Source organism: Salmo salar, unplaced genomic scaffold (assembly GCF_965601325.2).
Source record: "Salmo salar unplaced genomic scaffold, fSalSal1 ptg000221l, whole genome shotgun sequence".
NCBI lineage: Eukaryota > Metazoa > Chordata > Actinopteri > Salmoniformes > Salmonidae > Salmo > Salmo salar.
This window is the reverse complement of record NW_027675333.1, coordinates 445,523-472,661: the sequence shown is the minus strand read 5'-3', so window position 1 is coordinate 472,661 and position 27,139 is coordinate 445,523. Positions and strand designations below refer to the sequence as shown.

Sequence of the window (27,139 nt, the reverse complement as noted above, 5' to 3'; positions counted from 1 at the left end):
TTTATGGCCTAGGTACAAAAGGTCACTCGATCTGGATAAAAAGGAAGTGAGATTAGAGTTAGGGAAGGATGTCTCAATAGAGTTCTATGCAGACCAAATGGGGTCCCTAACCTCCTGGCAGTCTAGGACTCGGACTTCATGGGGAAGATATCTGTGTAGATCCCGGTGTAACTCATGGAATCATAGCTCACACAGAGAGAGAAGGCTATGTCAATCCACACACCCAATATAGAAACAGATGGAATATAGTGAAGGCCAGGGTTTTTGACTGCAATCCAGAGCAAGGGAAGTATTGCTTGAAGATAGGAATGACCATTAAAAGCATAAAGAAAGAGGATTTAGGGTTATGGTATGTTGGCCTTGACCAGACCATTGTCGACACTGCGGTACCATTCCGAGTAGTAGAGGTTAGGACAGGAGATAGTTCTACCGCCAGCCAGAATACCAGTAGTACCCCTGATAAAACGGACATTACCCGTGTAGTCATCCAGAGCCAAGGACCGGTGAGGATAGTTCAGACGAAAGATCTTAACCTGTTGGGTCTAGGGGGCAGCATTTGCACGTCTGGATAAAAAAAATGTACCCGATTTAATCTGGTTACTAATCCTACCCAGTAACTAGAATATGCATATACTTATTATATATGGATAGAAAACACTCTAAAGTTTCTAAAACTGTTTGAATGGTGTCTGTGAGTATAACAGAACTCATTTGGCAGGCAAAACCCTGAGACATTTTCTGACAGGAAGTGGATACCTGATGTGTTGTATTGACTTTAAACCTATCCCATTGAAAAACACAGGGGTTTAGGAATATTTTGGCACTTCCTATTGCTTCCACTAGATGTCACCAGCCTTTACAAAGTGTTTTGAGTCTTCTGGAGGGAGATCTGACCGAACAAGAGCCATGGAACGATGATGGCCCATTAGACACCTTGCGCGCGAGTTGATGTTGGGTACCCTCGTTCCAATACGTTATAAAAGAGTATGCATTCGTCCACCTTGAATATTATTCATGTTCTGGTTAAAAAAGGCCCTAATTATTTATGCTATACAACGTTTGACATGTTTGAACGAACGTAAATATATTTTTTCCCCTCGTTCATGACGAGAAGTCCGGCTGGCTTACATCATGTGCTAACGAGACGGAGATTTTTGGACATAAATGATGAGCTTTTTTGAACAAAACTACATTCGTTATGGACCTGTGATACCTGGAAGTGACATCTGATGAAGAGAATCAAAGGTAATGGATTATTTACATAGTATTTTCGATTTTAGATCTCCCCAACATGACGTCTAGTCTGTATCGCAACGCGTATTTTTCTGGGCGCAGTGCTCAGATTATTGCAAAGTGTGATTTCCCAGTAAGGTTATTTTTAAATCTGGCAAGTTGATTGCGTTCAAGAGATGTAAATCTATAATTCTTTAAATGACAATATAATATTTTACCAATGTTTTCTAATTTTAATTATTTAATTTCTGACGCTGACTTGACTGCCGGTTATTGGAGGGAAACGATTTCCTCAACATCAATGCCATAGTAAAACGCTGTTTTTGGATATAAATATCAACTTGATAGAACTAAAAATGCATGCATTGTCTAACATAATGTCCTAGGAGTGTCATCTGATGGAGATTGTAAAAGGTTAGTGCATCATTTTAGCTGGTTTTATGGTTTTGGTGACCCTGTCTTTGACTTGACAAAACATTACACACAACTCTTGTAAATGTACTGTCCTAACATACTCTAAATTTATGCTTTCGCCGTAAAACCTTTTTGAAATCGTAAAACGTGGTTAGATTAAGGAGATGTTTATCTTTCAAATGGTGTAACATAGTTGTATTTTTGAAAAATGTGAATTTTGACATTTATTTGGATTCAAATTTGCCGCTCTTGAAATGCACCTGCTGTTGATGGAGTGCACCACGGGTGGCACGCTAGCGTCCCACCTAGCCCCAAGAGGTTGAAGGTAGAGCAGGGCTTTATTATGGACAGACTTCTCCCATTCTTAGCTACTGTCGTATCAATATGTTTTGACCATGGCAGTTTACAATCCAGGGTTACTCCAAGCAGTTTAGTCACCTCAACTTGCTCAATTTCCACATTATTCATTACGAGATGAACAGGTGAGCAGTACGCGTCTATGTAATGAGAGCATGAACAGTGTGAGGACCGTTAAAACGTCTTAGGGCTAGGGGGCAGTTTTCGGAAGTTCGGAGAGTCTGGCGAGCCCAAAGTAAAATGCCTGTTACTCAGGCCCAGAAGCTATGCATATAATTGGTAGATTTGGAAAGAAAACACTCTGACGTTTCCAAAATTGTTAAAACTGTATGTGGTACTGTATGTGGATGATCAGGGCTTTATTCAGAAAAAGTTTCTTGGGCTACTTTGATTTGCCAAGTGGGCGAGATGTGAATTCCGTGTTTAATTTCATGGACAAACTTGTTGTTCAAACCTACGATGGCTCACCTTCAAGGGAACGTATCTGCTATTTGTATTTCCAGCTAAGTCCCCTCCTGTTCCATGGTTTAACAAGCGATGACCACTCTACTTCCATTGTCAACTAACTCCTCACATGAACTGGAAGCCACGTCTCATGTGGCCCACTCAACCACTGGCACATTGAATGTTTCCTCTCCAAGCACGGTGAGGGAACCCCTGTTAATTTTCTCTCATTACTTTATGTAGAGTCAATCACAAACACAATCACATTATTACACATCTATGATTTGACTCCTTGCTTGGACTAACTCATTCTTAGCTCTTTTGTCTCACTGTGTAGTGTTTTTGTGTTGTCTTCCCAGTCAAACCCTGCCCTGCACTGGTCAAGCCTCTGAACACCTCAACTCATGCCTCATACCCTCATTCAATCACTGCTGTGATCCCTTCCCAAAATGGTGTAAGTAGCCCTCTCATTCCTATTCCCCATAATATTGTACTATAAGTGTCTTTATTAAATGCTTTAGGTTAAAATAATTACTCTTTGACGATTTTTGAAACACATTTTTGACATCTCTGTGCGTTCTGCTCCTATACTGTGGGTCTCCCATCCTCCTCAACAACAGACATGTCTAATAACGTGTAATACAATTCATCATTAATAATTCTGCAAGTTTTCTGTTTTCAGAAGCCTGATTCTACTCACTGTGGTAGTGTGGAAGTGTTGAGCTGTATTATTTGGCCTGTGGTCCTGTTGTCCCCAGTCCCAGTGGTGAAGATAATGTCTTAATTGAGCTTCTTGTCTGTGACTGAGATACGTAATCTGCACATTTACTAAAACGTCAGCTCTCATCTCTCCCAATGTTCTCAATGTCAAACAATGAAGGCCGGGTAGTTTTTTTTCATGATTGCAACCCAGGTCATTTTAGTCGGCTGGACCTCGCTACATATTCGTCGCCAGACCCACTGGCTCCAGGTCATCTACAAGTCTATGCTAGGTAAAGCTCTGCCTTATCTCAGCTCACTGGTCACGATAACAACACACACTCGTAGCAAGCGCTCCAGCAGGTACATCTCACTGGTCATCCCCAAAGCCAACACCTCCTTTGGCCGCCTCTCCTTCCAGTTCTCTGCTGCCAATGACTGGAATGAATTGCAAAAATCGCTGAAGCCGGAGACTTATTGCTCCCTCACTAACTTTAAACATCAGCTATCTGAGCAGCTAACCGATCGCTGCAGCTGTACATAGTCCATCTGTAAATAGCCCAACCAATCTACCTACCTCATCATTGTTTTTATTTACTTTGCTGCTCTTTTGCACACCAGTATCACTACTTGCACATCATCATCTGCTCATCTATCACTCCAGTGTTAATCTGCTAAATTGTGATTACTTTGCTACTATGGCCTATTTATTGCCATAAGTCCTCACGCCATTTGCACAACCTGTATATAGACTTTTTTTAAATTTTGTGTTGACTGTACACTTGTTTATTCTATGTAACTCTGTGTTGTTGTTTCTGTCACACTGCTTTGCTTTATTCTTGGCCAGGTCGCAGTTGTAAATGAGAACTTCTCAACTAGCAACCTTGTTAAATAAAGTTGAAATAATAAAAATAAAAATATCCTATATCATAATGAGTCAGATTACATGGAGAGGGGGGACCTGATCCTAGATCATAATGAATCAGATTACATGGAGAGGGGGGACCTGATCCTATATCATAATGAATCAGATTACATGGAGAGGGGGGGACCTGATCCTAGATCATAATGAATCAGATTACATGGAGAGGGGGGACCTGATCCTAGATCATAATGAATCAGATTACATGGAGAGGGGGGACCTGATCCTAGATTATAATGAGTCAGATTACATGGAGAGGAGGGACCTGATCCTAGATCATAATGAGTCAGATTACATGGAGAGGGGGGACCTGATCCTAGATCATAAATAATCAGATTACATGGAGAGGGGGGGACCTGATCCTAGATTATAATGAGTCAGATTACATGGAGAGGGGGGACCTGATCCTAGATCATAATGAATCAGATTACATGGAAAGGGGGGGACCTGATCCTAGATTATAATGAGTCAGATTACATGGAGAGGGGGGGACCTGATCCTAGATCATAATGAATCAGATTACATGGAGAGACGGATATATATAATATAGGCTACTATTTTTTAAATATTTAATATGCCATAAACTATTGTTTTTTTAACAGTTTCATTAATTCATTGTAATTAACTTAATCATTATGACACACCCCTCTCTATTGTCATTGGTTGCACTAATTGCACTGTTTGTCAACATAACCTGGTTCAAGTATTGATGACATCACCCTGAAGAAGGCACAGTGATGCTGAAACGTTGGTAAATACCCAATAAATTACTGGGAGTTTAAATATGGAGTGTGGGATTCTCTTTATTTTGATAGTTTATAACTCTTATGTAGTTGCCATCTTTTTGTGTTTTCCAGGCAGCCTGGGAAAGAACTGAAAAAACTCACTAAAGAGTCAAGACAGAGACACCAGAAAGACCCAAGAAGACTTGGACGCAGCATCAGAGGACAGAGAGGGATGTTCAGAACTCACTCAGTCTGGTCAGTTGGTGAGGGTAGACTTGGAGGCTGCTTACCTGACACGAAGTCTGGAGGACATGGAGGAAGTCCCCCCTCCTCTCCCCTACCTTCCCTATACCCCCCTCCTCTCCCCTACCTTCCCTATACCCCCCTGTCCCCTACCTTCCCTATACCCCCCTCCTCTCCCCTACCTTCCCTATACCCCCTCCTCTCCCCTACATTCCCTATACCCCCCTCCTCTCCCCTACCTTCCCTATACCCCCTCCTCTCCCCTACCTTCCCTATACCCCCCCCTCTCCTCTACCTTCCTATACCCCCTCCTCTCCCCTACCTTCCCTATACCCCCTCCTCTCCCCTACCTTCCCTATACCCCCCTCCTCTCCCCTACCTTCCCTATACCCCCCTCCTCTCCCCTACCTTCCCTATACCCCCCCCTCTCCCCTACCTTCCCTATACCCCCTCCTCTCCCCTACCTTCCCTATACCCCCTCCCCTACCTTCCCTATACCCCCTCCTCTCCCCTACATTCCCTATACCCCCTCCTCTCCCCTACATTCCCTATACCCCCTCCTCTCCTCTACCTTCCCTATACCCCCTCCTCTCCCCTACCTTCCCTATACCCCCTCCTCTCCCCTACCTTCCCTATACCCCCTCCTCTCCTCTACCTTCCCTATACCCCCTCCTCTCCCCTACCTTCCCTATACCCCCCCTCCTCTCCCCTACCTTCCCTATACCCCCTCCTCTCCCCTACCTTCCCTATACCCCCTCTTCTCCCCTACCTTCCCTATACCCCCTCCTCTCCCTTATACCCCCTCCTCTCCCCTACCTTCCCTATACCCCCTCCTCTCCCCTACCTTCCCTATACACCCTCCTCTCCCTTATACCCCCTCCTCTCCCCTATAACCCCTCCTCTCCCCTACCATCCCTATACCCCCCTCCTCTCCCCTACCTTCCCTATAACCCCTCCTCTCCCCTACCTTCCCTATACCCCCTCCTCTCCCCTATCTTCCCTATACCCCCTCCTCTCCCCTACCTTCCCTATACCCCCTCCTCTCCCCTACCTTCCCTATAACCCCTCCTCTCCCCTACCTTCCCTATACCCCCCTCCTCTCCCCTACCTTCCCTATACCCCCTCCTCTCCCCTACCTTCCCTATACCCTAATCCTCCTCCCCCCTACCTTCCCTATACCCCCTCCTCTCCCCTACCTTCCCTATACCCCCCCCTCCTCTCCCCTACCTTCCCTATACCCCCTCCTCTCCCCTACCTTCCCTATACCCTCCTCCTCTCCCCTACCTTCCCTATACCTCCCCTCCTCTCCCCTACCTTCCCTATACCCCCTCCTCTCCCCTACCTTCCCTATACCCCCTCCTCTCCCCTACCTTCCCTATACCCCCTCCTCTCCCCTACCTTCCCTATACCCCCCCTCCTCTCCCCTACCTTCCCTATACCCCTCTCCTCTCCCCTACCTTCCCTATACCCCCTCCTGTCCCCTACCTTCCCTATACCCCCTCCTCTCCTCTACCTTCCCTATACCCCCTCCTCTCCCCCACCTTCCCTATGCCCCCTCCTCTCCCCTACCTTCCCTATACCCCCTCCTCTCCCCTACCTTCCCTATACCCCCTCCTCTCCCCTACCTTCCCTATAACCCCTCCTCTCCCCTACCTTCCCTATAACCCCTCCTCTCCCCTACCTTCCCTATACCCCCTCCTCTCCCCTACCTTCCCTATACCCCCCTCCTGTCCCCTACCTTCCCTCTACCCCCCCCCCCCCATTATGTTGGACCATCATGTTTATTTGTTTGAATCTTGTCTTTGTTTGTGATCAGGTTAGAAGAGAATGACTCCTCAACCCAAGAGGTCCTGGAGCAGCTGTGATCAGGTTAGAAGAGAATGACTCCTCAACCCAAGAGGCCCTGGAGCAGCTGTGATCAGGTTAGAAGAGAATGACTCCTCAACCCAAGAGGCCCTGGAGCAGCTGTGATCAGGTTAGAAGAGAATGACTCCTCAACCCAAGAGGCCCTGGAGCAGCTGTGAGAGAGCAGCAGTGTGGAAACATTTGGGGAAATTTAAGGAAGGTTTCCTGGTAAAGAGGATTGACTGTTACGTAAAGGGTCAGAGCCACTGAGTGGACAAAATATTAAGGATACCTTCCTAATATTGAGTTGCGCCTGGTCAGTTTGTCATGGAAAGAAAGGTGTCCTTAATGTTTTGTGTTAATTACATAATAATTATACATTTATGGATTGATTTATATAGCCTATTGTTTTCTATTTATTCAACCTGCCATCTACCCACCTGGGGACTGAGGGTTATGAGAGAACCCCCACATCACTAGCTTCTCTTTATTCAACCTGCCATCTACCCACCTGGGGACTGAGGGTTATGAGAGAACCCCCACATCACTAGCTTCTCTTTATTCAACCTGCCATCTACCCACCTGGGGACTGAGGGTTATGAGAGAACCCCCACATCACTAGCTTCTCTTTATTCAACCTGCCATCTACCCACCTGGGGACTGAGGGTTATGAGAGAACCCCCACATCACTAGCTTCTCTTTATTCAACCTGCCATCTACCCACCTGGGGACTGAGGGTTATGAGAGAACCCCCACATCACTAGCTTCTCTTTATTCAACCTGCCATCTACCCACCTGGGGACTGAGGGTTATGAGAGAACCCCCACATCACTAGCTTGCAGGTTCTGCAGCCTTGTAAAGATAAGGAGGGGATGAATGGGAGGCAGGTTGGCATTTATTGTCATAAATCTTGCCCTGGAGGCAGGTTGGTATTTATTGTCATGAATCTTGCCCTGGAGGCAGGTTGGCATTTATTGTTATGAATCTTGTTCTGGAGGCAGGTTGGCATTTATTGTCATGAATCTTGTTCTGGAGGCAGGTTGGCATTTATTGTCATGAATCTTGTTCTGGAGGGAGGTTGGCATTTATTGTCATGAATCTTGCCCTGGAGGCAGGTTGGCATTTATTGGTATGAATCTTGCCCTCTAGGCAGTTCAGCAAAGTATTCACTAGCTGGCACAGGCACAAAGTAATACAATCAGATTTTAATCCTTACCTCAACCCTAACCACACTGCTAATCCTTCCCTTAAATTAAGACCATAAAACAACATTATTTTCCACAGCCAATTCTGACTTTGCAGCTGACATATCTAGAGGAAATCGCACAGTTCTGCCTCCAGGTCAAGATTCATGACAAACGTCAACATGAGACAGGGAGAAGCAATGTAAAAATCAATAACGAAATTGTTTTCACAATAAACATGCTTTTTCTTGTTTCAAGTATGTTTTATTATGAAAAGTACAATATATCCATGTATACTTGTACAACTATGGAGCGTATGTCCACATATAATTGTACAATTTGTTTTTCCAACATAAAAGACAAGAAATGATCACATTGGTATTTTAACAGTGTTATTGTAAGAGTTTAAATGTTTAAACAGAGGATACATCTAAAACAGGATAAAACAAGTGCACTATGTTGTGAGAATGTTACTTTAACGTCGACTCATAACGTCACACTATAACTTCATGGGAGTCTTGTGGAAAGACTAACGGTGTTATTGTAAGAGGTCATGGGTCAAGGTCCTCACAATTATAGGAAGATGCGCATGTGTGTGTGTGAGAGTGTGTCCTGTTTGTGTGTGTGTGTGTGTGTGTGTGTGTGTGTGTGTGTGTGTGTGTGTGTGTCCAGTGTGTGTGTGTCCAGTGTGTGTGTGTGTGTGTGTGTGTGAGTCCAGTGTGTGTGTGTTTGTTTGTCTAGTGTGTGTGTGTGTGTGTGTGTGTTTGTCCAGTGTGTGTGTGTGTGTGTGTGTGTTTGTTTTTGTCCAGTGTGTGTGTGTGTGTGTGTGTTTGTCCAGTGTGTGTGTGTGTGTTTGTCCAGTGTGTGTGTGTGTGTGTGTTTGTCCAGTGTGTGTGTGTGTGTGTTTGTCCAGTGTGTGTGTGTGTGTGTGTTTGTCCAGTGTGTGTGTGTGTGTGTCCAGTGTGTGTGTGTGTGTGTCCAGTGTGTGTGTGTGTGTGTCCAGTGTGTGTGTGTGTGTGTCCAGTGTGTGTGTGTGTGTTTGTCCAGTGTGTGTGTGTGTTTGTCCAGTGTGTGTGTGTGTGTGTGTGTGTGTTTGTCCAGTTTGTGTGTGTGTGTTTGTCCAGTGTGTGTGTGTGTGTGTTTGTGTGTGTGTTTGTCCAGTGTGTGTGTGTGTGTGTTTGTCCAGTGTGTGTGTGTGTGTGTGTTTGTCCAGTGTGTGTGTGTGTGTGTTTGTCCAGTGTGTGTGTGTGTGTGTGTGTTTGTCCAGTGTGTGTGTGTGTGTGTGTTTGTCCAGTGTGTGTGTGTGTGTGTGTTTGTCCAGTGTGTGTGTGTGTGTGTGTGTGTTTGTCCAGTGTGTGTGTGTGTGTGTGTGTTTGTCCAGTGTGTGTGTGTGTGTGTGTTTGTCCAGTGTGTGTGTGTGTGTGTGTGTGTGTCCAGTGTGTGTGTGTCCAGTGTGTGTGTGTCCAGTGTGTGTGTGTGTGTGTGTCCAGTGTGTGTGTGTGTGTCCAGTGTGTGTGTGTGTGTGTCCAGTGTGTGTGTGTGTGTCCAGTGTGTGTGTGTGTGTGTCCAGTGTGTGTGTGTGTGTGTCCAGTGTGTGTGTGTGTCCAGTGTGTGTGTGTGAGTCCAGTGTGTGTGTGTTTGTCTAGTGTGTGTGTCCAGTGTGTGTGTGTCTGTGTGTATCCAGTGTTTGTGTGTGTGTGTGTCCAGTGTGTGTGTTTGTCCACTTTGTTTGTCCAGTGTGTGTGTGTGTCCAGTGTGTGTGTGTGTGTGTGTGTATTTTTGTTTGACCAGTGTGTGTGTGTGTGTGTCCAGTGTGTGTGTGTGTGTGTGTGTGTGTGTGTGTGTCCAGTGTGTGTGTGTGTGTGTGTGTGTGTCCAGTGTGTGTGTGTGTATGTGTGTGAGTGTGTGTGTGTTTTCGTTTGTCCAGTGTGTGTGTGTGTGTGTGTTTGTCCAGTGTGTGTGTGTGTGTGTGTGTGTTTGTCCAGTGTGTGTGTGTGTGTGTGTGTTTGTCCAGTGTGTGTGTGTGTGTGTGTTTGTCCAGTGTGTGTGTGTGTGTGTGTGTGTGTCCAGTGTGTGTGTGTCCAGTGTGTGTGTGTCCAGTGTGTGTGTGTGTGTGTGTGTCCAGTGTGTGTGTGTGTGTGTCCAGTGTGTGTGTGTGTGTGTCCAGTGTGTGTGTGTGTGTGTCCAGTGTGTGTGTGTGTCCAGTGTGTGTGTGTGAGTCCAGTGTGTGTGTGTTTGTCTAGTGTGTGTGTCCAGTGTGTGTGTGTCTGTGTGTATCCAGTGTTTGTGTGTGTGTGTGTCCAGTGTGTGTGTTTGTCCACTTTGTTTGTCCAGTGTGTGTGTGTGTCCAGTGTGTGTGTGTGTGTGTGTGTATTTTTGTTTGACCAGTGTGTGTGTGTGTGTGTCCAGTGTGTGTGTGTGTGTGTGTGTGTGTGTGTGTGTCCAGTGTGTGTGTGTGTGTGTGTGTGTGTCCAGTGTGTGTGTGTGTATGTGTGTGAGTGTGTGTGTGTTTTCGTTTGTCCAGTGTGTGTGTGTGTGTGTAAGTGTGTGTGTGTGTGTGTGTGTGTGTGTGTGTCCAGTGTGTGTGTGTGTGTGTGTGTGTGTGTGTGTGTGTGTGTGTGTGTGTGTGTGTGTGTGTGTGTGAGGTTATTATTTCAGGGACACTGAGTCGCCACCATCATAAACCCTAAATCCTGGATAGAGGGGCTCAGTGAATGTGGAGGTGAATGTGATCAGGTGGGTCAGTGTGTCAGAGGAGGCTCTATAGAAGGACAGAGTGCCGGCTGACCAGTCCAGATACACTCCTACTCTGTGGGGTCTGGAGGAGGGGACGTCTATGATAGTGGAGTTATTATTATGCCTGGCAGAGTAACTGTCGTCAGAGCAGAACAGACTCCAGGACTTGTCATTGTATCCAAGCCTACAGTCATCACCCCCTCCTCTCCTGTTGATTCCTTTATATGTCACTCCTATACCAGCCCCCATTATCCCACTCCACTCTACCTCCCAGTAACAGCGCCCAGTCAGACCCTCTCTACACAGCACCTGTCTACAGTCCTCAAATCTCTCTGGGTGATCAGGATACGGCTGCTCCTCTCTCCTACATGTCACATTTCTGTTCTCCTCAGACAGAGAGAGGAGTCTGTTTACTGTGTTTAGGTCCAGTGTGAGATCACAGACATCTGATGGATGAAACCAGACACAATATTAGAAATCATCATCATTCACATTAGAATGTTAACTCACTTTTCACTAATTCATTTAATGTAGATGTTTCTAGATATCAAAAGGAGAAGTTAAGGTAACTTGAGACTTGTTGAATGATCATATGTTATACTGTATGGCAATATAAAACACACTTATTCACATTAATTACACACACACACACACACACACACACACACACAGACAGACATTGTCAAAGCAACTCTTTGTAAACGTTGGTGTCCCTGATTTGTGCTTCTGTAGAACTACAGATGATATTTAATATGACCAAGTCAGTAATGATGGTGGTCTTTGACTTAACTTGAATTAAGACTTATTCTTAGTCATATTCTTCACAGCAGTCAACACTCACATTTTCTAATTCCAGGTTTCATTCTGTTCTCTCCACCATGTTCCACACTGTAGCGGTAAGCAGAAAAACAGACAGTCATTGAGGGATACACCTGAACTCACACACACACACACACACACACACACACATCACTTTGTCCAAGTGGTGGTCAGAATGATTGTCTTAACTGCCTGAAAAGTCAAACATGTCTGATATGAACATTGACATAAACCCTCTACATACTTGAGTTTCTCCAGTCTGCAGTGTGGATCCTCCAGTCCAGCAGAGAGCAGTCTGACTCCTGAGTCTCCTGGGTGATTGTAGCTCAGGTCCAGCTCTCTCAGGTGTGAGGGGTTTGACCTCAGAGCTGAGACCAGAGAAGCACAGCCTTCCTCTGTGACTAGACAGCCTGACAGCCTGCAAAGAGTCAAATCATATTAAAATCACACTGCTATTCTTTGGTGGTGAAAATAGTGGCAGTATATTTCTTCAACATATTCAGATATCAGTGTCCTGAAACCTTACATATCTATTCAGAAATGAATGTATCATATTATAAATTACAAATTATCAATGTGTTACCTGCAGATAGAAACATGTATAGTACAAATATTTGAGTAGACTGACCAGACCAGTTTAAAAGCAGTATCAGTCAAAAGACAGACAGTGAGGTATCAGATTTAGATTGTATTGAGTATACAGTCCACACCATATCTATTTTGACAGTGAAGATAACAATTTAAATGTGGTTCTAAACTCTAACATTTTGGATTTCAGATCAAATGTTTCATATGAGGTGACAGTATATAATGTCACCTTTTATTTGAGGATATTTTCATACATATCTGTTTCACTATTTAGAAAAATGAAAGCACTTTATGTATCTAGTCCCCCTATTTAAAGAAGTCATATGTTCTCTGACCAATTAATTCATAGTGGCTTAACTAAAGTAGTCACAATTTGAGTATTTGATCCGATATTCCTTGAACGCAGCGACTACATCAAGCTTGTGACTCAAACTCGTTGATTGATTTTTCAGTTTGTTTTGGTTGTGTTTTGGGTTGTGTTTTGCCCAATATTAAAATGGTGGATGGTGTAACGTCTGCTTCCAGCTCACACTCTCAAACACGTAGATCCCCCTGAACGCAGCTCACTCTCCAGATCCCAGTCACCTGAATTCTGATCACCTGTTCACACACCTGTATGTCATTATCAAACTCTATTTAGTTCAGTTCTTTGCACCCCCATCATTGTGATGTAATGTTTGATTTGCGACACACGGCTATTCGGAGCGCTGAGTTTCCTTTAATTTACTCCTCCCGTGTATGATAGTTTTTGCCTGCCTCCCTGCCTCCCTAACGACGCCTTTTGCCTATTCCCTGCCTGTACCTTAGCCCATTGGATTTCCTGTTATCAACCTATTCCCTGCCTGTACCTTAGCCCATTGGATTTCCTGTTATCAACCTATTCCCTGCCTGTACCTTAGCCCATTGGATTTCCTGTTATCAACCTATTCCCTGCCTGTACCTTAGCCCATTGGATTTCCTGTTATCAACCTATTCCCTGCCTGTACCTTAGCCCATTGGATTTCCTGTTATCAACCTATTCCCTGCCTGTACCTTAGCCTATAGGATTTCCTGTTATCAACCTATTCCCTGCCTGTACCTTAGCCCATTGGATTTCCTGTTATCAACCTATTCCCTGCCTGTACCTTAGCCTATAGGATTTCCTGTTATCAACCTATTCCCTGCCTGTACCTTAGCCTATAGGATTTCCTGTTATCAACCTATTCCCTGCCTGTACCTTAGCCCATTGGATTTCCTGTTATCAACCTATTCCCTGCCTGTACCTTAGCCCATTGGATTTCCTGTTATCAACCTATTCCCTGCCTGTACCTTAGCCCATTGGATTTCCTGTTATCAACCTATTCCCTGCCTGTACCTTAGCCCATTGGATTTCCTGTTATCAACCTATTCCCTGCCTGTACCTTAGCCCATTGGATTTCCTGTTATCAACCTATTCCCTGCCTGTACCTTAGCCCATTGGATTTCCTGTTATCAACCTATTCCCTGCCTGTACCTTAGCCCATTGGATTTCCTGTTATCAACCTATTCCCTGCCTGTACCTTAGCCCATTGGATTTCCTGTTATCAACCTATTCCCTGCCTGTACCTTAGCCCATTGGATTTCCTATTATCAACCTATTCCCTGCCTGTACCTTAGCCTATAGGATTTCCTGTTATCAACCTATTGCCTGATCTCCCGGACCACGGCCTTTTCCCTGCCTGTTGCATTTTTGGACCCTTTTTGACCTTCTGCCTGCCCCTGGACCTGTGGTCCTTTACAATAAACACCTGCTGAGCCCTGCACTTGAAACCAGCTCTCTGTCTCCCATCGTGTTCATTACAGATGGTGACTGGAGTCATTTTATTTATAAGTGAGTAGATAACATGTTTCTAAACACTACTAAAAGCATCCTGATGATGCCATGATTAAGAAAAATCATGAATGAATCATGAATAATAGTGAGAAAGTTACAGAAGCTACAACAAAACATGCTAACCTCTCACCATTACCAATAACAGAGGATACAACAAAACATGCTAACCTCTCACCATTACCAATAACAGAGGCTACAACAAAACATGCTAACCCCTCACCATTACCAATAACAGAGGCTACAACAAAACATGCTAACCTCTCACCATTACCAATAACAGAGGATACAACAAAACATGCTAACCTCTCACCATTACCAATAACAGAGGATACAACAAAACATGCTAACCTCTCACCATTACCAATAACAGAGACTACAACAAAACATGCTAACCTCTCACCATTACCAATAACAGAGGCTACAACAAAACATGCTAACCTCTCACCATTACCAATAACAGAGGCTACAACAAAACATGCTAACCTCTCACCATTACCAATAACAGAGGATACAACAAAACATGCTAACCTCTCACCATTACCAATAACAGATGCTACAACAAAACATGCTAACCTCTCACCATTACCAATAACAGAGGCTACAACAAAACATGCTAACCTCTCACCATTACCAATAACAGAGACTACAATAAAACATGCTAACCTCTCACCATTACCAATAACAGAGGCTACAACAAAACATGCTAACCTCTCACCATTACCAATAACAGAGACTACAATAAAACATGCTAACCTCTCACCATTACCAATAACAGAGACTACAATAAAACATGCTAACCTCTCACCATTACCAATAACAGAGGCTACAACAAAACATGCTAACCTCTCACCATTACCAATAACAGAGGCTACAACAAAACATGCTAACCTCTCACCATTACCAATAACAGAGACTACAATAAAACATGCTAACCTCTCACCATTACCAATAACAGAGACTACAACAAAACATGCTAACCTCTCACCATTACCAATAACAGAGGCTACAACAAAACATGCTAACCTCTCACCATTACCAATAACAGAGGCTACAACAAAACATGCTAACCTCTCACCATTACCAATAACAGAGACTACAACAAAACATGCTAACCTCTCACCATTACCAATAACAGAGGATACAACAAAACATGCTAACCTCTCACCATTACCAATAACAGAGGCTACAACAAAACATGCTAACCTCTCACCATTACCAATAACAGAGGATACAACAAAACATGCTAACCTCTCACCATTACCAATAACAGAGGATACAACAAAACATGCTAACCTCTCACCATTACCAATAACAGAGGCTACAACAAAACATGCTAACCTCTCACCATTACCAATAACAGAGGCTACAACAAAACATGCTAACCTCTCACCATTACCAATAACAGAGGCTACAACAAAACATGTTAACCTCTCACCATTACCAATAACAGAGGATACAACAAAACATGCTAACCTCTCACCATTACCAATAACAGAGGATACAACAAAACATGCTAACCTCTCACCATTACCAATAACAGAGGATACAACAAAACATGCTAACCTCTCACCATTACCAATAACAGAGGCTACAACAACACATGCTAACCTCTCACCATTACCAATAACAGAGGCTACAACAAAACATGCTAACCTCTCACCATTACCAATAACAGAGGATACAACAAAACATGCTAACCTCTCACCATTACCAATAACAGAGGCTACAACAAAACATGCTAACCTCTCACCATTACCAATAACAGAGGCTACAACAAAACATGCTAACCTCTCACCATTACCAATAACAGAGGCTACAACAAAACATGCTAACCTCTCACCATTACCAATAACAGAGGCTACAACAAAACATGCTAACCTCTCACCATTACCAATAACAGAGGCTACAACAAAACATGCTAACCTCTCACCATTACCAATAACAGAGGCTACAACAAAACATGCTAACCTCTCACCATTACCAATAACAGAGGATACAACAAAACATGCTAACCTCTCACCATTACCAATAACAGAGGCTACAACAAAACATGCTAACCTCTCACCATTACCAATAACAGAGACTACAACAAAACATGCTAACCTCTCACCATTACCAATTACAGATGCTACAACAAAACATGCTAACCTCTCACCATCACCAATAACAGAGGCTCATTCCTCATTATTCACGATTAATTCCTGATTATTCATAATCATGGTAGCATCCACATGAATGTAGAAGTGTTCAGAAACATCTATTCTTACTGACAATACAAGTGAAGTGACTCCAAAATGACAGGACATTATTCACCATTCAGTTTCTATTAGGAAAAACATCATCCAAAACACAACCAAGACAAACTGCAAATGCATTCAACAAGTTTGTAGAATCACAAGCTTGATGTAATCACTGCAGGCATGGAATATGGTACAACTACTAAACTTATGATTAAATTAATTTGTCCAAATAATTAAGACTTCTTCAAATGGGAGAACTAAACTCAGCAATAAAAGAAACGTCCTCTCACTGTCATTTGCGTTTATTTTCAGAAAACTTAACATGTGTAAATATTTGTATGAACATAACAAGATTCAACAACTGAGACATAAACTGAACAAGTTCCACAGACATGTGACTCACAGAAATGGAATAATGTGTCCCTGAACAAAGGGGGGGGGGTCAAAATCAAAAGTAACAGTCAGTATCTGGTGTGGCCACCAGCTGCATCAAGAACTGCAGTGCATCTCTTCCTCATGGACTGCACCAGATTTGCCAGTTCTTGATGTGAGATGTTACCCCACTCTTCCACCAAGGCACCTGCAAGTTCCTGGACATTTCTGGGGGGAATGGCCCTAGCCCTCACCCTCCGATCCAACAGGTCCCAGATGTGCTCAATGGGACTGAGATTTCGGGCTCTTCGCTGGCCATGGCAGAACACTGACATTCCTGTCTTGCAGGAAATCACGCACAGAACAAGTAGTATGGCTGGTGGCATTGTCATGCTGGAGGGTCATGTCAGGATGAGCCTGCAGGAAGGGTACCACATGAGAGAGGAGGATGTCTTCCCTGTAACGCACATCGTTGAGATTGCCTGCAATGACAACAAGCTCAGTCCGGTGATGCTGTAACACACTGCCCCAGACCATGACGGACCCTCCACCTCCAAATCGATCCCGCTCCAGAGTACAGGCCTCGGTGTAACGCTCATTCCTTCGACGATAAACGCGAATCCGACCATCACCCCTGGTGAGCCAAAACCTCGACTCGTCAATGAAGAGCACTTTTTGCCAGTCCTGTCTGGTCCAGCGATGGTGGGTTTGTGCCCATAGGTGACGTTGTTGCCGGTGATGTCTGGTGAGGACCTGCCTTACAACAGGCCTACAAGCCCTCAGCCCAGCCTCTCTCAGCCTATTGAGGACAGTCTGAGCACTGATGGAGGGATTGTGCATTCCTGGTGTAACTCGGGCAGTTGTTGCCATCCTGTACCTGTCCCGCAGGTGTGATGTTCAGATGTACCGATCCTGCGGAGGTGTTGTTACACATGGTCTGCCACTGTGAGGACGAACAGCTGTCCGTCCTGTCTCCCTGTAGCGCTGTCTTAGGCGTCTCATAGTACGGACATTGCAATTTATTGCCCTGGCCACATTTGCAGTCCTCATGCCTCCTTGCAGCATGCCTAATGCACGTTCACACAGATGAGCAGGGACTCTAGGCATCTTTCTTTGGGTGTTTTTCAGAGTCAGTAGAAAGGCCTCTTTAGTGTCCTAAGTTATCATAACTGTGACCTTCATTGCCTACCGTCTGTAAGCTGTTAGTGTCTTAAGGACCATTCCACAGGTGCATGTTCATTAATTGTTTATGGTTCATTGAACAAGCATGGGGAAACAGTGCTTAAACCCTTTTCAATAAAGATCTGTGAAGTTATTTTGATTTTTACGAATTATCTTTGAAAGACAGGGTCCTGAAAAAGGGATGTTTCTTTTTTTGCTGAGTTTAGACGCCGAAAGTGCTTTCATATCTAAAACGGTAAAAAATACAGTCTTGGCCAAAAGTTTTGAGAATGACACAAATATTAATTTTCACAAAGTCTGCTGCCCCAGTTTGTATGCTGGCAATTTGCGTATACTCGAGAATGTTATGAAGAGTGATCAGATCAATTGCAAATAATTGCCAAGTTTCTCTTTGCCATGCAAATGAACTGAATCCCCCAAAAACATTGCCACAAAAGGACCAGCTGACATCATGTCAGTGATTCTCTCAGTAACACAGGTGTGAGTGTTGACGAGGACAAGGCTGGAGATCACTCTGTCATGCTGATTGAGTTCGAATAACAGACTGGAAGCTTCAAAAGGAGGGTGGTGCTTGGAATCATTGTTCTCCCTCTGTCAACCATGGTTACCTGCAAGGAAACACGTGTCGTCATCATTGCTTTGCACAAAAAGGGCTTCACAGGCAAGGATATTGCTGCCAGTAAGATTGCACCTAAATCAACCATTTATCGGATCATCAAGAACTTCAAGGAGAGCGGTTCAATTGTTGTGAAGAAGGCGTCAGGGCGCCCAAGAAAGTCCTGCAAGCGCCAGGACCGTCTCCTAAAGTTGATTCAGCTGCGGGATCGGGGCACCACCAGTACAGCGCTTGCTCAGGAATGGCAGCAGGCAGGTGTGAGTTTTTCGGAGGATGGCCTGGTGTCAAGAAGGGCAGCAAAGAAGCCACTTCTCTCCAGGAAAAACATCAGGGACAGACTGATATTCTGAAAAAGGTACAGGGATTGGATTGCTGAGGACTGGGGTAAAGTCATTTTCTCTGATGAATCCCCTTTCCGATTGTTTGGGGCATCCGGAAAAAAGCTTGTCCGGAGAAGGCAAGGTGAGCGCTACCATCAGTCCTGTGTCATGCCAACAGTAAAGCATCCTGAGACCATTCATGTGTGGGGTTGCTTCTCAGCCAAGGGAGTGGGCTCACTCACAATTTTGCCTAAGAACACAGCCATGAATAAAGAATGGTACCAACACATCCTCCGAGAGCAACTTCTCCCAACCAGTCAGGAACAGTTTGGGGACGAACAATGCCTTTTCCAGCATGATGGAGCACCTTGCCATAAGGCAAAAGTGATAACTAAGTGGCTCTGGGAACAAAACATCGATATTTTGGGTCCATGGCCAGGAAACTCCCCAGACCTTAATCCCATTGAGAACTTGTGGTCAATCCTCAAGAGGCAGGTGGACAAACAAAAACCCACAAATTCTGACAAACTCCAAGCATTGATTATGCAAGAATGGGCTGCCATCAGTCAGGATGTGGCCCAGAAGTTAATTGACAGCATGCCAGGGCAGATTGCAGAGGTCTTGGAAAAGAAGGGTCAACACTGCAAATATTGACTCATTGCTTCAACTTCATGTGATTGTCAATAAAAGCCTTTGACACTTATGAAATGCTTGTAATTATACTTCAGTATTCCATAGTAACATCTGACAAAAATATCTAAAGACACTGAAGCAGTAGACTTGTGAAAATTAATATTTGTGTCATTCTCAAAACTTTTGGCCACGACTGTATATGTATGAATACCTTTAAATAAAAGGTGACATTCTGTACTGTCACCTAATATGAAACATTCGATCTCAAATCCAAAATGCTGGAGCATAGCACCAAATGTAAAACTGTAAGCTTCACTGTCCAAACACATATGGTGTGGACTATGTGTGTCTGGTAAACACATGTGGATCTGGTGAACAGTTATCACTTGTTGACCAACTACAGGAATACTGACCTCAGAGTCTCCAGTTTACAGTGGGGATTCCCCAGTCCAGCAGAGAGCAGCTCCACTCCTGAATCCTTCAGGTCATTGTTACTCAGGTCCAGCTCTCTCAGGTGTGAGGGGTTTGACCTCAGAGCTGAGACCAGAGAATCACAGCCTTCCTCTGTGACTAGACAGCCTGACAGCCTGCAAAGAGTCAAATCATATTAAAACCACACTGCTATTCTTTGGTGGTGAAAATAGTGGCAGTATATTTCTTCAACATATTCAGATATATCAGTGTCCTGAAACCTTCCATATCTATTCAGAAATTAATGTATCATATTATAAATTACAAATTATCAACGTTTTGCCTGCAGATAGAAACATGTATAGTACAAATATTTGAGTAGACTGACCAGACCAGTTTAAAAGCAGTATCAGTCAAAAGACAGACTTTGAGGTATCAGATTTAGATTGTATTGAGTATACAGTCCACACCATATCTATTTTGACAGTGAAGATAACATTTTAAATGTGGCTCTAAACTCCAACATTTTGGATTTCAGATCAAATGTTTCATATGAGGTGACAGTATATAATGTCAACTTTTATTTGAGGATATTTTCATACATATCTGTTCCACCATTTAGAAAAATATAAGCACTTTATGTATTTAGTCCCCCTATTAGAAGACGTCATAAGTATTCTGACCAGTTCACTATTATATTAAAGTAGTCAAAAGTTTAGTATTTGCTCCCAAACTCGTTTGATGCATTCGCAGTGTGTTTTGCCCAATAATAAAATGGTGGATGATGACTGGATTAATGTTCTGTCTAAGTGAGTAGATAACATATTTCTAAACACTAAATGAATCCTGATGATAACATGATTAATACAAATCATGAATGAATCATGAATAGTAATGATCAGGAAAGTTACAGACTACAACAAAACATGCTAACCTCTCACCATTACCAATAACAGAGGCTACAACAAAACATGCTAACCTCTCACCATTACCAATAACAGAGGCTACAACAAAACATGCTAACCTCTCACCATTACCAATAACAGAGGCTACAACAAAACATGCTAACCTCTCACCATTACCAATAACAGAGGCTACAACAAAACATGCTAACCTCTCACCATTACCAATAACAGAGGCTACAACAAAACATGCTAACCTCTCACCATTACCAATAACAGAGGCTACAACAAAACATGCTAACCTCTCACCATTACCAATAACAGAGGCTACAACAAAACATGCTAACCTCTCACCATTACCAATAACAGAGGCTACAACAAAACATGCTAACCTCTCACCATTACCAATAACAGAGGCTACAACAAAACATGCTAACCTCTCACCATTACCAATAACAGAGGCTACAACAAAACATACTAACCTCTCACCATTACCAATAACAGAGGGGGTTTGATCTTTGTTAGTAGAATCACAAGCCTCACTGCAGGTGTCAGGAATCCCGCTTCCTGAGTCTGTTTCTGCCTGAGCTGACTGTTTTCTGTTTGGAGTCTAAGGGTGCGTTCAGAAACCTATCTGGTTGCCAGGCGACGAAGTTAGGCGGGAGATCTAGTGATATGATTACCCTGTCTGGTTGCCAGGCGACGAAGTTAGGCGGGAGATCTAGTGATTACCCTACACCTGCATCTCATCAACCTTCTGCACACCTGGTCCTGATCATCACCTCTTCATAAGCCCTGAGCTGACATCCATTCCCTGCTGGATCGTTAGCAACGAACAGCCTCATGTTTCCTGAGCTAGTCTTGTTGTTTTGTTCTTGTTACTGGTTACTCCCCCCCCCGTTTACTCTGTCTACAGTCATCCTCCCGGAACATTCAACTCCCTTACCTGGCCGTCGGTGGATACAGTGACGTCATTGAATCCACCCATCTACTCTCATCAACTCACCTCCGCTGTCGCTCCGTCTCCTGGCTCACTCAAATTACACATCAAGACTACCAATAAATACTCACCTTCATTTTACTCACCTTGTCCTGGTCTGCTTCTGGGTTCTGTCTTAGAGAAACGTGACAGCGGGCATGGAATATGGGACAACATGCTAAACTTATGACTACTTTAATACACTATAAGTAATATGTCCGAATAATTACGACTTTTTCAAATGGGAGAACTACATGCATAAAGTACTTTCATATCTGATAATACTGACCTCAGAGTCTCCAGTTTACAGTGGGGATTCCCCAGTACAGCAGAGAGCAGCTTCACTCCTGAATCCTTCAGGTCATTGTTACTCAGGTCCAGCTCTCTCAGGTGTGAGGGGTTTGAACTGAGAACTGAGGCCAACACTTTACAGGATGTCTTTCTGAGTTTACAGCCTGACAGCCTGCAAAGAGTCAAATCATATTAAAATCACACTGCTATTCTTTGGTGGTGAAAATAGTAGCAGTATAATTTTTCAACATATGAAACCTTCCATATCTATTCGTAAATTAATGTATCATTAAAAATGACAAATGATCAAAGTATTGCCTGCAGATAGAAACATGTATAGTACAAATATTTGAGTAGACTGACCAGACCAGTTTAAAAGCAGTATCAGTCAAAAGACAAACAGTGAGGTATCAGATTTAGATTGTATTGAGTATACAGTCCACACCATATCTATTTTGACAGTGAAGATAACATTTTAAATGAGGCTCTAAACTCCAACATTTTGGATTTCAGATCAAATGTTTCATATGAGGTGACAGTATATAATGTCACCTTTTATTTGAGGATATTTTCATACATATCTGTTTCACCATTTAGAAAAATGAAAGCACTTTATGTATCTAGTCCCCCTATTTAAAGAAGTCATATGTTTTCTGACCAATTAACTCATAGTGTATTAAATTAATCAAATGATTAGTATTTGGTCCCATATTCTTTGACTGCAATGACTACATCAAGCCTGTGACTGCCATGATCGAGAAAGATCATGAATAATAATGAGTGAGAGAGTTACAGAGGATACAACAAAACATGCTAACCTCTCACCATTACCAATAACAGAGGCTACAACAAAACATGCTAACCTCTCACCATTACCAATAACAGAGGCTACAACAAAACATGCTAACCTCTCACCATTACCAATAACAGAGGCTTCAACAAAACATGCTAACCTCTCACCATTACCAATACAGAGGCTACAACAAAACATGCTAACCTCTCACCATTACCAATAACAGAGGCTACAACAAAACATGCTAACCTCTCACCATTACCAATAACAGAGGCTACAACAAAACATGCTAACCTCTCACCATTACCAATAACAGAGGCTACAACAAAACATGCTAACCTCTCACCATTACCAATAACAGAGGCTACAACAAAACATGCTAACCTCTCACCATTACCAATAACAGAGGCTACAACAAAACATGCTAACCTCTCACCATTACCAATAACAGAGGCTACAACAAAACATACTAACCTCTCACCATTACCAATAACAGAGGGGGTTTGATCTTTGTTAGTAGAATCACAAGCCTCACTGCAGGTGTCAGGAATCCCGCTTCCTGAGTCTGTTTCTGCCTGAGCTGACTGTTTTCTGTTTGGAGTCTAAGGGTGCGTTCAGAAACCTATCTGGTTGCCAGGCGACGAAGTTAGGCGGGAGATCTAGTGATATGATTACCCTGTCTGGTTGCCAGGCGACGAAGTTAGGCGGGAGATCTAGTGATTACCCTACACCTGCATCTCATCAACCTTCTGCACACCTGGTCCTGATCATCACCTCTTCATAAGCCCTGAGCTGACATCCATTCCCTGCTGGATCGTTAGCAACGAACAGCCTCATGTTTCCTGAGCTAGTCTTGTTGTTTTGTTCTTGTTACTGGTTACTCCCCCCCCCCGTTTACTCTGTCTACAGTCATCCTCCCGGAACATTCAACTCCCTTACCTGGCCGTCGGTGGATACAGTGACGTCATTGAATCCACCCATCTACTCTCATCAACTCACCTCCGCTGTCGCTCCGTCTCCTGGATCACTCAAATTACACATCAAGACTACCAATAAATACTCACCTTCATTTTACTCACCTTGTCCTGGTCTGCTTCTGGGTTCTGTCTTAGAGAAACGTGACAGCGGGCATGGAATATGGGACAACATGCTAAACTTATGACTACTTTAATACACTATAAGTAATATGTCCGAATAATTACGACTTTTTCAAATGGGAGAACTACATGCATAAAGTACTTTCATATCTGATAATACTGACCTCAGAGTCTCCAGTTTACAGTGGGGATTCCCCAGTACAGCAGAGAGCAGCTTCACTCCTGAATCCTTCAGGTCATTGTTACTCAGGTCCAGCTCTCTCAGGTGTGAGGGGTTTGAACTGAGAACTGAGGCCAACACTTTACAGGATGTCTTTCTGAGTTTACAGCCTGACAGCCTGCAAAGAGTCAAATCATATTAAAATCACACTGCTATTCTTTGGTGGTGAAAATAGTAGCAGTATAATTTTTCAACATATGAAACCTTCCATATCTATTCGTAAATTAATGTATCATTAAAAATGACAAATGATCAAAGTATTGCCTGCAGATAGAAACATGTATAGTACAAATATTTGAGTAGACTGACCAGACCAGTTTAAAAGCAGTATCAGTCAAAAGACAAACAGTGAGGTATCAGATTTAGATTGTATTGAGTATACAGTCCACACCATATCTATTTTGACAGTGAAGATAACATTTTAAATGAGGCTCTAAACTCCAACATTTTGGATTTCAGATCAAATGTTTCATATGAGGTGACAGTATATAATGTCACCTTTTATTTGAGGATATTTTCATACATATCTGTTTCACCATTTAGAAAAATGAAAGCACTTTATGTATCTAGTCCCCCTATTTAAAGAAGTCATATGTTTTCTGACCAATTAACTCATAGTGTATTAAATTAATCAAATGATTAGTATTTGGTCCCATATTCTTTGACTGCAATGACTACATCAAGCCTGTGACTGCCATGATCGAGAAAGATCATGAATAATAATGAGTGAGAGAGTTACAGAGGATACAACAAAACATGCTAACCTCTCACCATTACCAATAACAGAGGCTACAACAAAACATGCTAACCTCTCACCATTACCAATAACAGAGGCTACAACAAAACATGCTAACCTCTCACCATTACCAATAACAGAGGCTTCAACAAAACATGCTAACCTCTCACCATTACCAATACAGAGGCTACAACAAAACATGCTAACCTCTCACCATTACCAATAACAGAGGCTACAACAAAACATGCTAACCTCTCACCATTACCAATAACAGAGGATACAACAGAACATGCTAACATCTCACCATTACCAATGACAGAGGGGGTATGATCTTTGTACCTCTGTAAATTTCTCATTCCTCATTATTCACGACTAATTCCTGATTATTCATAATCATGGTAGCATCCACATGAATGTAGAAGTGTTCAGAAACATCTTCTATTCTTACTGACAATACAAGTGAAGTGACTCCAAAATGACAGGACATTATTCACCATTCAGTTTCTATTAGGAAAAATATAATCCTAAACACAACCAAGACAAACTGGAAATGAATTCAACAAGTTAGTAGAATCACACGCTTGATGTAATCACTGCAGGTATGGAATATTGGACCCAACACTAAACTTTTGACTAAATTAATTTGTCCAAATAATTAAGACTTCTTCAAATGGGAGAACTAAACTCAGCAAAAAAAGAAACGTCCTCTCACTGTCATTTGCGTTTATTTTCATCAAACTTAACATGTGTAAATATTTGTATGAACATAACAAGATTCAACAACTGAGACATAAACTGAACAAGTTCCACAGACATGTGACTCACAGAAATGGAATAATGTGTCCCTGAACAAAGGGGGGTCAAAATCAAAAGTAACAGTCAGTATCTGGTGTGGCCACCAGCTGCATTAAGTACTGCAGTGCATCTCCTCCTCATGGACTGCACCAGATTTGCCAGTTCTTGATGTGAGATGTTACCCCACTCTTCCACCAAGGCACCTGCAAGTTCCTGGACATTTTGGGGGGGAATGGCCTTAGCCCTCACCCTCCGATCCAACAGGTCCCAGATGTGCTCAATGGGATTGAGATCCGGGCTCTTCGCTGGCCATGGCAGAACACTGACATTCCTGTCTTGCAGGAAATCACGCACAGAACAAGCTGTATGGCTGGTGGCATTGTCATGCTGGAGGGTCATGTCAGGGTGAGCCTGCAGGAAGGGTACCACATGAGAGAGGAGGATGTCTTCCCTGTAACGCACATCGTTGAGATTGCCTGCAATGACAACAAGCTCAGTCCGGTGATGCTGTAACACACTGCCCCAGACCATGACGGACCCTCCACCTCCAAATCGATCCCGCTCCAGAGTACAGGCCTCGGTGTAACGCTCATTCCTTCGACGATAAACGCGAATCCGACCATCACCCCTGGTGAGCAAAAACCTCGACTCGTCAGTGAAGAGCACTTTTTGCCAGTCCTGTCTGGTCCAGCGATGGTGGGTTTGTGCCCATAGGTGACGTTGTTGCCGGTGATGTCTGGTGAGGACCTGCCTTACAACAGGTCTACAAGCCCTCAGTCCAGTCTATCTCAGCCTGTTGCGGACAGTCTGAGGACTGATGGAGGGATTGTGCATTCCTGGTGTAACTCGGGCAGTTGTTGCCATCCTGTACCTGTCCCGCAGGTGTGATGTTCGGATGTACCGATCCTGCGCAGGTGTTGTTACACGTGACCCTGCCACTGTGAGGACGATCAGCTGTCCGTCCTGTCTCCCTGTAGTGCTGTCTTAGGCGTCTCATAGTACGGACATTGCAATTTATTGCCCTGGCCACATCTGCAGTCCTTGTGCCTCCTTGCAGCATGCCTAAGGCACGTTCACGCAGATGAGCAGGGACCCTGGGCATCTTTCTTTTGGTGTTTTTCAGAGTCAGTAGAAAGGCCTCTTTCGTGTCCTAAGATTTCATAACTGTGACCTTCATTGCCTACCATCTGTAAGCTGTTAGTGTCTTAACGACCGTTCCACAGGTGCATGTTCATTAATTGTTTATGGTTCATTGAACAAGCATGGGGAAACAGTGCTTAAACCCTTTACAATGAAGATCTGTGAAGTTATTTGGATTTTTACGAATTATCTTTGAAAGACAGGGTCCTGAAAAAGGGATGTTTCTTTTTTTGTTGAGTTTAGATGCATAAAGTGCTTTCATATCTAAACGGTAAAAAATACAGTCTTGGCCAAAAGTTTTGAGAATGACACAAATATTAATTTTCACAAAGTCTGCTGCCTCAGTTTGTA

General features: G+C 43.4%; 1 long non-coding RNA gene across 1 annotated transcript; it reads left to right on the top strand.

Moving 5' to 3' along the window:
- Positions 1 to 1,651: 1,651 nt before the first annotated feature.
- On the top strand, positions 1,652 to 4,103 carry LOC145867157 (uncharacterized). Its single transcript, XR_014383247.1, has 3 exons — positions 1,652 to 2,649; positions 2,808 to 2,902; positions 3,131 to 4,103. It is a non-coding gene; the product is annotated as an uncharacterized LOC145867157 (long non-coding RNA).
- The last annotated feature ends 23,036 nt before the right edge of the window (positions 4,104 to 27,139 follow it).